The following is a 13,721-nucleotide window of genomic DNA, read 5'->3' on the forward strand; positions in this document are numbered from 1 at the left end:
TAGCAATGGTACAACTTAGCATGTACAGGGTCCCCTCAGTTTTATCGAAAATTTCCTTTTCGTTCTCATCCCAGTGCCATTGATATTTTTGTTCTAACAACTGCATAATAACTGGTTGGTAATTTAATTCCCAGATAGAAAATTCCTCAACAATTTACTATTCCTAGAAGTGATTTTAATTACTTCTTATTCTGAGGGTCAGTCTATACTCTCTAGGGATTGGGTCAAATTCCATTCGTGTCAATAGTGTGCTCCAAAAATCTCTCTCCTTTCCTTCAAAACTAAGACTTAGATAATTTTATTGTAATACTCCTTTGCATTAATTTAATGAATACTTCCTCCAACAGAGCAATATGGTCACGCCATATCCTAGGAATAACAAGTAAATCATCTACGTACTACATAATCTTTTACAGTGATGTGTTACCTAGTGCTAGATCTAATGCACACATAAACACTGATTCTGGTACATTTAAACCAAAATGGAGTACTTTCAACTGATATGACCTCCCTTTGAACAAGAATGCAGTATATAGTTGAAATTCAGGCTGAAGTGGCTTGTGCCAGTAGCCAGCAGTGAGATTCGTGCTGTTTATGTTCTCAGCGCCATTTATCCTGGCAGTTCACTCTCCATAGTGTTCCTTTTCATTTCTATTGTTTGATTTAATATTCTAGCATGAAAAACTAACTGGATTCCTCCATTAGCTTTCTTTACCACTCTGAGATTTCTCGATTACTCCTTGTTCCATCTTTTTTTTCAGTTTCTGCTATTGCTAATGGGTTTACTGATATGGGTACAGGATAGGATTTTTTTTAAACCGTTTAACGTCCTTAATCTTAAACTGAAGCCAGCAGCCATGCCACGTTGATAACGAAGGTTGCCTCCCAGTCACTGAAGTTAAGCAACATTGGGCTCAGACCGCACTTGGATGAGTAACTGCTCAGGGAAAACCAGATGCTGTTGGTTTTAAGAACACAGAAGTCGCTGAAGTGGCTGGCGTCCATTGAAAGACTGTACTAGGCTGTGCTGCCCCATGACATTTATATGTATTTATCTTATGCTTACACTCGTACCCTGCTATATAGCCAGGTTTGTCTAAAGAGACATCCTTATTCTGATGTAACAATTTTAATAAACTGATCATTTTCTTTCACTGTAATAACTTTTCGGCCCTCACACTCGGTTTCTGCTGGTTGGTAACTTTCGCTGGTATCTCTGTCAAGTGAGAGTCTTGCACTAGCACATATATGAACATTCTCATGTATGTTTTACTACTTACCTCAGTGTTTATAAATTGGACATAAACTCGTTGTCCTTGGACCTGACAAACTGAGTCTGTTTTTGAAAATCCATCATGTTTAGTGAACCATTCAAGTCATAAAAAAATACGTATTTTCATTTGCGAAACCATAGAGAAATTATTTGTAATCTTTAATTACTCAGTTCAAATGATAATAATTCTTCTTCTTTAACTATTCTTCCTTTACCTTCTGTTATGCCTACAACAGTATCTACTATTTCAGATAATTCCGAACGCCTGGATGATCTTTTCCATTCTCAGCCCATTTCACCTGCTTTCTGCCTCCGGTGTTACTGGAAGACCTTCCACGTTAGTAGAAGGCCAGCTCTGGGGAGGGGTAGGAGGGGAGGGGGAAGAGAAGGGTGATGCTCTCACAGTGCAGTCTGTGCTGTAGCAGTTATCAAACATGTACAGTTGACAAGCATAATTTCATCAGCTCTAATATGGCACTGGATGCAGAAAGTGCTGACAGTTCCTGAGTCGGCATTTTTCGTCAGAACTCGCCTTACCCTCCTGCTAATATTTACCAGGCGTCTTTGGGGGTCAGCCACAATGGCCCACGTCAGGTGATGGTTGAGACATTCTATAGTTCTGTAGTTGAATCGACATAAGATGACCACTGACAGATCGTAGCGCTGATGCGAGACTTCAATTGTGAAGCCAATGGCTCAAGAGAAACAATACTCGTCCATAGAGCTGTGCCAACTGTGAAGTGATACCGAGAGGATTACAAAATTGCTTTCCTGGCGTCTTCTGTTCTCGAAATGTCCTGAATTTAGTACTCGGTTCAAAGGAAATCATTTTGACTGTTAAATATCACACATTTTCTAGTTTTTATGCGCAAAATGGCTAGACCTCGAAGAACTTCATTTACACAGGTAGTAGCGGCTGTTTTTGAAATATTTCAATTTTCCCTTAAATCGCTAACTAAGTTTTTCTTTATTAGCCGGATTTCATTTATTTAATGAAATCATTTTTTGCAAAAATGCACCTCACGCTGATATGTTTGATCCCCCGTGTGTCCTTTTCTCACTTTTCGTTTGGCTATGAAAATTCGGACAGTAATCCATAGTTTAGGTTTCTCTCACCTCACCCATCACTCTTAATTACGCAGATTTCTTTCGAGCAATTAAATAGTTTTTGCAAAACTAGAACTCATATTGGTCAGTCTGACATTTGTCCATTTACAGCTCTTTGTTTGGCTGTGAAAATTTGGGAAAACCCACTTTGTAATTTATAGGAAGTCATGTTTTCGTTACACTCAAACATTTGATCAGCAAAATGGATTTTTGTAAGCTCGCCATCATTTTAGCATCACTGACTGACTGAAGCAGTGCTACATCAGTGAAACTAAAATGTGTGCTATGCATATAGATCTGAGAAAAGGAGCTACAAGATACAGAGTAAAAGCCAGCGGCCACGTTCAAAATACGTTCCATAAAAACTTAATACTAATGAAGATATTAATGTAATACGCTAACCAACAATAAATCAAAATGCGAAACGTATATTAGCGTAAATAAAGCTGATTAATAAGTGATTGGTTTTTATACTTTTTCAAGTAACAGCTGATTACGGTTTCCAGATGAACGTGATGCCACTTTGCCCTTTTGGATAAACTTAGCTTTCCCCAGCGGTCGCCAAATTGATGCCAGCGGGCCGCATGCAGCCCCAATCACGTAAACGTGCGGCCCGCAGTTCTCAGGCGTATTTGATATTCGATAATAATATGCATATAGCAACTAACACACAATCGAAAAACGTGAGCAAATGGTAGGAGCTTCTTAAGAGTGTAGTTTTCCTCTCAGTAACAAACAAAAGTACTTAGTAATATTTTAATGTGTGCTTAATTTCAATTGACATAATCTAAGTTGGCCGTTTACCTCAGGGGTAGACGGGCAACAGTGTGGCCACTGCGAGGTTAGAGGATGTGAGACGCTGAATAGCCCGCATCTCGTGGTCGTGCGGTAGCGTTCTCGCTTCCCACGCCCGGGTTCCCGGGTTCGATTCCCGGCGGGGTCAGGGATTTTCTCTGCCTCGTGATGGCTGGGTGTTGTGTGATGTCCTTAGGTTAGTTAGGTTTAAGTAGCTCTAAGTTCTAGGGGACTGATGACCATAGATGTTAAGTCCCATAGTGCTCAGAGCCATTTGAACCAGACGCTGAATATTTCACAGTTTGTCTTCCAGTACTGACAACTCATGGGCGTATGCAACTTGTACCTTTTGACACGGAAGTAACATGGATTCGTGAATGCGCAGTACGGAGGCAGTCATCCTCAAATGCGGCACTTACAAGGTGCATTCAAGTTCTAAGGCCTCCGATTTTTTTTCTCCGGACTGGAAAGAGATAGAAACATGCGCATTGTTTTAAAATAAGGCCGCATTCATTGTCAATACGTCCCAGAGATGGCAGCACCATACGGCAGATGGAATTTTACCACCAGCGGCGAGAATGAGAACTGTTTTCAATACTTAAAATGGCGACGTTTTCCTTGCTTGAACAGCGTGCAATCATTCGTTTTCTGAATTTGCGTGGTGTGAAACCAATTGAAATTCATCGACAGTTGAAGGAGACATGTGGTGATGGAGTTATGGATGTGTCGAAAGCGCGTTCGTGGGTGCAACAGTTTAATGAAGGCAGAACATCGTGTGACAACAAACCGAAACAACCTCGGGCTCGCATAAGCCGGTCTGTCGACATGATCGAGAAGGTGGAGAGAATTGTCTTGGGGGATCGCCGAATGACTGTTGAACAGATCGCCTCCAGAGTTGGCATTTCTGTGGGTTCTGTGCACACAATCCTGAATGACGACCTGAAAATGCGAAAAGTGTCATCCAGGTGGGTGCCACGAATGCTGACTGACAACCACACGGCTGCCCGTGTGGCATGTTGCCAAGCAATGTTGACGTGCAACGACAGCATGAATGGGACTTTCTTTTCATCGGTTGTGACAATGGATGAGACGTGGATGCCATTTTTCAATCCAGAAACAAAGCGCCAGTCAGGTTAATGGAAGCACACAGATTCACCGCCACCAAAAAAATTTTGGGTAACTGCCAGTGCTGTAAAAATGATGGTGTCCATGTCCTGGGACAGCGAGGGCGTAATCCTTACCCATTGTGTTCCAAAGGGCACTACGGTAACAGGTACATCCCACGAAAATGTTTTGAAGCACAAATTCCTTCCTGCACTGCAACAAAAACGTCCGGGAAGGGCTGCGCGTGTGCTGTTTCATCAAGACAACGCAACCGCACATCGAGCTAACGTTACACAACAGTTTCTTCGTGATAACAACTTTGAAGTGATTCCTCGTGCTCCCTACTCACCTGACCTGGCTCCTAGTGACTTATGGCTTTTTCCAACAATGAAAGACACTCTCCATGGCCGCACATTCACCAGCCGTGCTGCTATTGCCTCAGCGATTTTCCAGTGGTCAAAACAGACTCCTAAAGAAGCCTTCGCCGCTGCCATGGAATCATGGCGCCAGCGTTGTGAAAAATGTGTACGTCTGCAGGGCGATTACGTCGAGAAGTTACAGTAGTTTCATCGATTTCGGGTGAGCAGTTAATTAGAAAAAAAATCGTAGGCCTTAGAACTTGAATGCACCTCGTACAGTAATTATAGCAAGGAACATACAGTTAATTAAGTCTATTGTAATACGATGCAACGGGTAGAAGAAAACTGGCATTTAAAAATTTTGTCAATCCTCTGTGATGGTATCTCATATTCAGTAGCGCATTTAAATATAATTACAAATACCATTATTAATCAATTAACGATCTTCTCACACAGGCAACTCACACTACATCGTCAACTAATTACAGTGACAAAGCTTTGCGGTTGCTGAGGTTGGCGGGAATGTGAAACAGGGAACAGTCCGCACGCAGTGCTCCGAGTAGTGTGACTTTTAACGGTCAGTACTTGGGGGTCGACGGCCAAGTGTATCGCGCCCATACTGTAGCTAGTCTGTTGACGGCTCACAACATCCTAATTAATGTAGGTTAGTAATTAATAATAAGATCAATACATACGCGCCATGAGGTGCTGCCACACAATGTCATTTTGGCCCGTGAGCAAAAATGTTTGACGACCACTGCTTTTCATTGTACTGCTTTAGGGCATGTGCTATTTTTGCAGGGAAGTTTTCCATCATACCTTAGTCTTCTCACCAGCAGTGTCTTTTTCCATGTGGATTTGTACCACCTACGTGTTCTTGTGGCATTATTTTCTGATGGAAAAGATTAACTTCCGATTGGAGTAGCTTTTTTTGTTAACTGTCTGTTTCATTATTTCTATTTTTTCAGCAATCTGTCTTATTATTTCTATTTCTTTTGTTAAATTATTCTGAGACACCTCTAACTTGGGTGCTCTTTGTAACATAAATTTGAAAGTAGCAAACCTACACTGCTCATACAGAACATTATGACCACCGACTTAAAAGCCGTTATGTCCACCTTTGACACGGATAATAGCGGCGGCACGTTGTGGCATGAAAGCAGTGAGGCCGTGGTAAGTCGCTGGAGGTAGTTGGCACCACATCTACACACACAAGTCACCTAATTACCCTAAATTCCGGGGAGGGGGGTGATGACCTCTGACACCATGTTCAACCACATCCCAGATGTGTTCGATCGGGTTCAGATCTAGCGAGGCGGGGGCCAGCACATCAACTGGAACTCGCCACTGTGTTCCTAGAACCACTTCATGATGCTCCTGGCCTTGTGAGATGACGCATTATCTTGCTGAAAAGTGCCACTGCCGTTGGGGAACATGATCGTCATGAGGGAGTGTACGTGGTCTGCAACCAGTGTATGATGGTGCTTGGCCGTCATATTGCCTTGAAAGAGCTGCAGTGGACTCATGGATGCCCACGTGAATGTTCCCCAGAGTATAATGGAGCTGTTGCCAGCTCGTCTCCGTTCCGAATTACAGGTGTCAAAGAGATGTTCTCCTGGAAGATGACGAATTCGCGCTCTCCCATCGGTATGATGAAGAAAGTGTCGGGATTCACCAGACCACACAACGCTTTGCCACTGCGCTAACGTCCAGTGCCGATGATCACGTGTCCATTTCAGTCGTAGCCGCCCATGTCGTGGTGTTAACACTGGCACATTCATGGGTCGTCGGCTGCGGAGGCCCATTGTTAGGAGTGTTCGGTGGTGGTGGTGGTGTGTTGGGGCTTATGGGCGCTCAACATCGAGGTCATCAGCGTCCTGACACACATTAAGAGGAACGAATGTGGACAGACCTAGGAAAACTAAAGCACACACTCAAAGAAAGCAGGAAAAGAAGGAAAATGCTACATAAGAAAGTAAAACCTAAGGAAAGTGGAAACATAGCAACAAGAATGTCACAGGAAATTGTTATTGGCTGGCCACTTACATAAAATATGGGCGAGCTTGTCACACAGTGAGCAAATTAAAATCCTCTCCCTAAAATCTTTGTAAAAACATTTGACAGGGCACAGAACTTTAAAACTTTAACCACATTCGTCCGAGTGTTGCCTAAAAGAGATGGCAGGTCCGCTGGCAAGTCAGCCGCGACCCGCTGGCCAGAAAATAAAACGCAATCCAATAAAACGTGGCGCACAGTGACCTGGACGCCGCAAGCACCACACATTGGAAAGTCCTCTCGCCGGAGCAGGAAGCCGTGCGTCATAGGGCTGTGGCCTATTCGAAGCCGAGTGAGGAGAACCTCGTCCCATCCATGGGGCTGAAAGGAAGTACACCACACACGCGTTGTGGGCTTGACTATACGGAGCTTATTGTCAGTCACTTCCAGCCACTCATCCTCCCACCGACGCATGACCCGTGAGCTCAACAGCGACGTGAGTGCGTGCAAGGGGATAGCACACTGAGATACTTGTGGGGCGGGACACGCCTCCGCGCTGTTCAGACACAGCATTAAAGTATGATGTTAGTTCCGCTACAGTCCGCCGCCTGTCCTGTTTCACCAGTCTGCCCAGCCAACGAGTTCCAACATCTGCAATGAGGGGTGGCTGTCCAACCCCACGGCATCTGGACGTGGTCTAACCTTGATTTTGCCACGTGCTGAAGACACTCACCGCAGCACTCCTCGGACATCCGAAAAGTAGTGTAGTTTCCGAAATGCTCGTGCCGAGCCTCCGGGCCATCACCATCTGCCCTCGGCAGATTTGGTTTCTATGGCTGCCGCCGCCTCTCGCATCCCAATCTCGCATCGTTCCCGGGCATTCCAGTCGCCTCCTTCATTAAGACCTCTCACCGCCATTGCTTCGTTGACGTCGTCTTTCCAGCATCTTGCAGGTCTACCTCGCCTTCTTCTTTGATCTGGAGTCCATTGCCGTACACGTTTTGGCCATCTTGTGTCTGGCATAAGCTGTAAGTGACCATACCAGAGTAGGCGCTTTCTTTCTATGTAGTCTAGGATTGTGCTTTCGACATTCATAACTTCTCTGATCCTGTCATTTCCAATGTGGTCAAGTCTGGCGTATCCACAACTCCGTCTCCAGAAATCCATTTCGACAGCCAGCATGCGATCTTTCTGCCTCTGAGTTAGTTCCCACAACTCTGCACCATATTTTGTCATACTTTCAATAATTCTGTGGTAGATGGTACGTTCTGTTCTGCGCGTTATGTTTTTGTTCCAGAGAATACCATTTAGTGGTTTTACGGCACGCTTGCCCTAGCCAATTTTATTGTTTATATCATCCATACTTTTACCATTGGACGACAGTGTGTCTCCCAGGTACTTAACATTATGACACCCTTTAACAGTATCAGCACCGAGATGTAAGCCGTTAACAGCATTTTCTCCCAATTTCAGATATTCTGTTTTAGATACATTTATGACAAGACCCCATTTTTCATAGTCTTCTTTTAATTTGCGCATCATGTAATTTGCATCTTCCTCATCTCCAGCTACCAACACTTGGTCGTCAGCAAAAAATAAAGTGAACCAGATCTCATCGTCTATGGGGATACCCATTCCTCCGCATTTCCTTTTCCAGGATTTTAGTGCTGGTTGAAGATGCTTCAGATTCTCGGCGACAGCTGAAATCTCTTTTAAATTCATTACTCTCTCGCTGTATGTCGACAGGAATCCGTCGATGTGCCATGATAGCGCATTTAATGAAAAACTGATAGCAGATCCGCAAGTAGATTTCATTAATTGCTTTTGGAGAGAACAACAGTCTTCTTCCTAATAAGCTTGGCCGTGCGTGCAGGTTCGTGCTACCAATACAGTTTTAATTAATGTGGACAATCTATAGGACCCATTAGAACTTCATATTAAGGAGTCCAGGTTTCTTCAAATTCTAGTTGTAACTTTTTTGGATTGACAAATCAGACTTTCTTGAGATGAAAATTTCCGCAATGGCTGTTTACAACAATGAGTTAGTCTCTCTCGGTAGGAAGTCGACTTAATTTTCCAACGCCTCACATAAAAGAGTGAACGTAGCGTTCCAGCATGTTATTAATACTGGTAATTCGCAGAATAATGCTAAGAGCGTTGAGCTTACTTTAAGACGTTTCTCTTGGACTGTTAATGACAAGGAAATTCATGCTACTATAACCAAAAGTGTTCTTATTTAATGTTGGCCGGACAAAATACGTTAAAAATCACAAATAAAGGTCACTAACCTCGCTCGGCATACTATAGATGGCTAAGCGACTGTAGTGATCTACTATAATATTATTGCTACTTTCCTGTAAACATAAAATTCGGATTTTCCATTTGTTATACTGACCTTCAGGAGCAGGAAATTTATTGAATAATCTGCCTCAGATTCTACTCTAAATTTTATGTTACCATGTCATATGTTGTAGAGTCAGAAAATTCCTTTGGCATCATTTTATATCGTTCAGCTATCTACACTAATAAATAATATTTTACTCAACGGTTAATCTGACAAGACTATAGAGGGTAAACCCAAACACCACAGACAAAATTTCGGAGAACGTTGAGGGATATTCTCTGAGTATTTTCATATAAAGGACCCGCGATATCCAACGTCTATGACTGCTTTAGTTTTCTACCCCAATTACCTTCGTTGCTCTGCAAACACCATCACATGAATGGAAAAGCTGGTGACCATATAATGAAAGGATTTACTCTGAAGAGCCAAAGAAACTGGAACACCTGCTTATATCGTGTAGAGCCACCGCAACACGATGTGGCATCGACTCCATTAATGTCTGAAGTACTGCTGGATGGAACTGACACCATGAATCCAGCAGGGCTGTCCATAAATGCGTAAGAGTACGGGGGGTTGGAGATCATCTCTGAGCAGCACGTTACAAGGCATCCCATATATGATCAATGAAGTTCATGCCTGGGGAGATTGGTGGCCAGCGAAAGTATTTAAACTCAGAAGAGTGTTCCTGGAGCTAATCTGTAACAATTCTGGACGTGTGGGGTGTCGCATTGTCCTGCTTGAATCCCCTAAGTCCGTCGCACTGCTCAATGGACATGAATGGATGCAGGTGATCAGACAGGATGCTTATGTACGTGTCACCTGTCAGAGTCGTATGTAGACGTATCAGGGGTCCAACTGCACACACCCCACACCATTACAGAGCCTCCACCAGCCTGAACAATTCCCTGATGACACGCAGGGTCCATGATTCATGAGGGTCTCCATACCCGTACACGTCCATCCGCTCGATACAATTTGAAACGAGACTCGTCCGATCAGGCAACATGTTTCCAGTCAGTAACAGTCCAATGCCGATGTTGACGAGCCCAGGTTCAAAAAATGGCTCTGAGCACTATGGGACTTACCTTCTGAGGTCATCAGTCCCCTAGAACTACTTAAACCTAACTAACCTAAGGACATCACACAACCATGCCCGAGGCAGGATTCGAACCTGCGACTGTAGCGGTCGCGCGGCTCCAGACTGTAGCGCCTAGAACCGCTCGGCCATTCGGGCCGGCTGACGAGCCCATGCCCAGGTCCAGGCCTCGTAAAGCATTGTGTGGTGCAGTCATGAAGGGTACATGAGTGAGCCTTCGGATTCGAAAGCCCATGTCGATGATGTTTCGTTGAGTGGTTCGCACGCTGGCACTTGTTGATGGCCCAACATTGAAATCTGCAGCAATTTGCGGAAGGGTTGTACTTCTGTCAAGTTGAACGATTCTCTTCAGTCGTCGTTGGTTCCGTTCTTGCAGGATCTTTTCCCGGCTGCAGCAACGTCGGATGTTTGATATTTTACCGGATTCCAGATAGTCACGGTACATTCGTGAAATGAAAGTACGGGAAAATACCCTCTTCATCGCTACCTCGAAGATGCCGTGTTCAACTGCTCGTGCGCCGACTGTAACACCACGTTCAAACTCACTTCAATCTTGATAACCCGCCATTGTAACAGCGATAACCGACGTAACAACTGCGCCAGACAGTTGTTGTCTTATATAGGCGTTGCCGACCGCAGTGCCGTATTCTGCATGATTACATGTCTCTGTATTTGAATACACATACCTATACCAGTTTCTTTGGCGCTTCAGTGTAGTTTCAAGTGGATGCCTATACAGATGCAAATGTACTGCGAGGCTGACATCACTGCGGGAACGGGTTAGTATAGAATCGTTGTGCCGTTCTTTTATTGCCGTCAGTGAACGGATACACGCTTTGCGTATTGCCCAACTCTTCGTTAGTAAACCTATCCATACTGCTGTGTATCACTGTTAAAATGCAACTAGAACTGCCAGAAAAACAAATCCGAGACAGAACCCAGCAGTACTGGGTGCTACCTTGATGGCGAAGAACGAAGTGGACATTACTATTGTGAGCAACCAGAGCCGTGAGTGAAGGGTACAAGTTTGTTTCCAAACAGGACACACAGCGCATATCGTCTACATTTACACTGTAGGCAAATACCTGTTTTCAGTGCAGTACAGTTACAAAGATGAACAGGGCTAAGAAATCATACGAAATGCAATTACTGTGTTACGAACCACTAGAAGTCCCTTATACTAAAGTACTAAGAAAATATCTCTGCCGGCCGCGGTGGCCGAGCGGCTCTAGGCGCTTCAGTCCGGAACCGCGCGACTGCTACGGTCGCAGGATCGAATCCTGCCTCGGGCGTGGATGTGTGTGGTGTCCTTAGGTTAGTTAGGTTTAAGTAGTTCTAAGTTCTAGGGGACTGATGACCTGAAATTGTTAAGTCCCATAGTGCTCAGAGCCATTTTGAACCATTTTGAAATATCTCTGAGGAACTTCCGAAATTTTGTCGGAGGAGTTCGAAGTTACCCAGTACACGCGTTTCTGACTTGTTGACAACACAATGTAGCTGCTTCGGTAAACAACTGATGTAGCTGTGCATGGAAATTTCTTTTTCTTCCTGTTCGTCTTCTGTACTTGATGGTATAGGCACTGAACCATTGAACCTGTTCCGTCTTCAGAAATTGTCCGTCCATCTCTTCTAACATACCTTCTTGCTGCCAATTTATAAGCTATCGCTGGTTTGGGAAATCGTTTACTATCCACTGTATGTACATATTCGAACCAGGTGTTACGGTATTCGGTTATTTTGCTTTCAGCTGTCTGTACTTGTATGCAGTTCTTGTCACATTGTTTCTTTTTTTTTTTTTTTTTTTTTTGAGCAGCGTTTTGTTCTCTTAGAAATTTCACTTCCGCACTTAGTTTTTTACTAATATTCACTCCCACGAAGAAATGATGGAAGAGCTATAGTTTTATAAAATTTTACGCTCATTTCTTGTCTGGTCTTATTTTTAAATTCATTATGAATGGTGCAACATACATTTCCAAATGTAGCCAATTTTACATATAAATTTGTATTAGTGCCCAAGCCAGTTTGGCATCTCATCTAAGTGAAGGAGGACTCTTATTCTAAATTCACATTGTCGATAATGATCTTGGATCGTACAGGATCTTCTCTCCAGAAAGCCACCACTTTAGTCTTGGTTTTAGGTATCTTAAGATCGTAACAAGGTAATTCAGGTGGTTCAGTGCATGTTGTAAATCGTCTTCTTTTTCTTGCCATATCAAGACATCGTCTTCATAAAGCAAAACTTTTAACGTGATGTCTATCTTAATATCTTTTTGGACGTTTTGGCTCCAGTTTAGGCTAATCTCATTAACACTCGTATTAAAAAGTTTGGGTGATACTCAGCCTTCCCTATGTTTATTAAAGTTTCTTCTGTTCTTGTTTCAGCTATACTTATTATAATTTTATATTCTTTGTATAGAAGTCTTATGGCTTTTACTGATTTGTTGGGATATCCATTGCTTTCCATTCTAATCCAAATTTTGTTTCTGTTCACATTATAAAATGCTTTAACCAAATCTATAAATACTATGTGCGTTTGTAGATTATACGAATTTTTTATGTGAAAACTCTTAAAGCGTGTACATAAAACAAACGTTGTTAACAATCTTTAATCTTTATTCTCCATGCCTTCATATCTATTTCTAAACATAGTCCCCCTGGCGACGAAAACATTTCTCCCAGCGAGGGACCACCTCGGCTTGCACTGCTTCACCACTATCAAAGTTTTGGAAAGAGATGAAAACCGGATGGGGATGACAGATTACAGTGAACACAAGGCTGCAGATACCGCAGCGCTCGTGTGTGGTATGACATTTTCATGCTGAAGTAGATGGTACTCCATGTGTGGACGAACTCTTCGAATTCGAAATTCGATTAGAGCACACTGTTTCTCACGCACTGACATACAGTAATTACGTTACACACTGCTATGTTACACGCTACAATTCGGAGCCCTCTAGCGGCAGAGGGCTGCAATTATCTATACATGAAGAATAAAGATGTCGAACGTTAATAATGGTTTTTTTTTATTTTATTTAAAAAGCTTCAAGAGCTTTCACATCAAAAATTCGGAGGGATAGCTTTTCCGCACGCCGTCGATTCTCATCTTTTCTCTATTATGAAATTTATGTTGGAGAATTAAAGATGTCACTGAAAAAAAGTGGACAGGCTTTGGTATTAAGATTTCTTTTGATTATTTTCAGAATCCATCAGCTAGAAGTAGATGACCTGCTAAAATTTTGATATAGCAGAGCGTGGTTTTGATCCACGGACCTCTGGGTTGGCAACCCAACGCGCTGCCACTGCGCCACTCCGCTGTACACGTGTCTCAGTCTCCCCATAGTGTATTCTGCGGAATAAACCAAGTAGGGGCCGCCACCAGCACCCTCCGCGAAAGGGGGCCGCAGGTAGTTGCGCACGTCGCACTGCTTGCCGCCATGCTGCCCGAAGGACACTACCACCTACCGGCAAAAGAGAAAGTTATATCTGTGTTGCTGTTACATCTTTTGAACAGATTTTGAGTGCTCATTATAGGCATAGACATGGTGGGTACGAACCTTTACAGAACAAAGCCGAAATAGTGTCCACGACCTCTTCTCGTACAGTCGTCACCGACCTGCAGGAAGGCACAGTTCCAATACAGAGCACTAA

The 13,721-nt window shown here is 43.4% G+C and overlaps 1 non-coding gene across 1 annotated transcript; it reads right to left on the reverse strand.

Annotated features, from left to right (window-relative positions):
- Positions 1-13,315: 13,315 nt before the first annotated feature.
- On the reverse strand, positions 13,316-13,387 carry Trnag-gcc. The gene has a single exon. It is a non-coding gene; the product is annotated as a tRNA-Gly (tRNA).
- Between the last annotated feature and the right edge of the window lie 334 nt (positions 13,388-13,721).

The sequence above is a fragment of the Schistocerca americana genome, chromosome 3 (genome assembly GCF_021461395.2).
Source record: "Schistocerca americana isolate TAMUIC-IGC-003095 chromosome 3, iqSchAmer2.1, whole genome shotgun sequence".
Taxonomy (NCBI): Eukaryota; Metazoa; Arthropoda; class Insecta; order Orthoptera; family Acrididae; genus Schistocerca; species Schistocerca americana.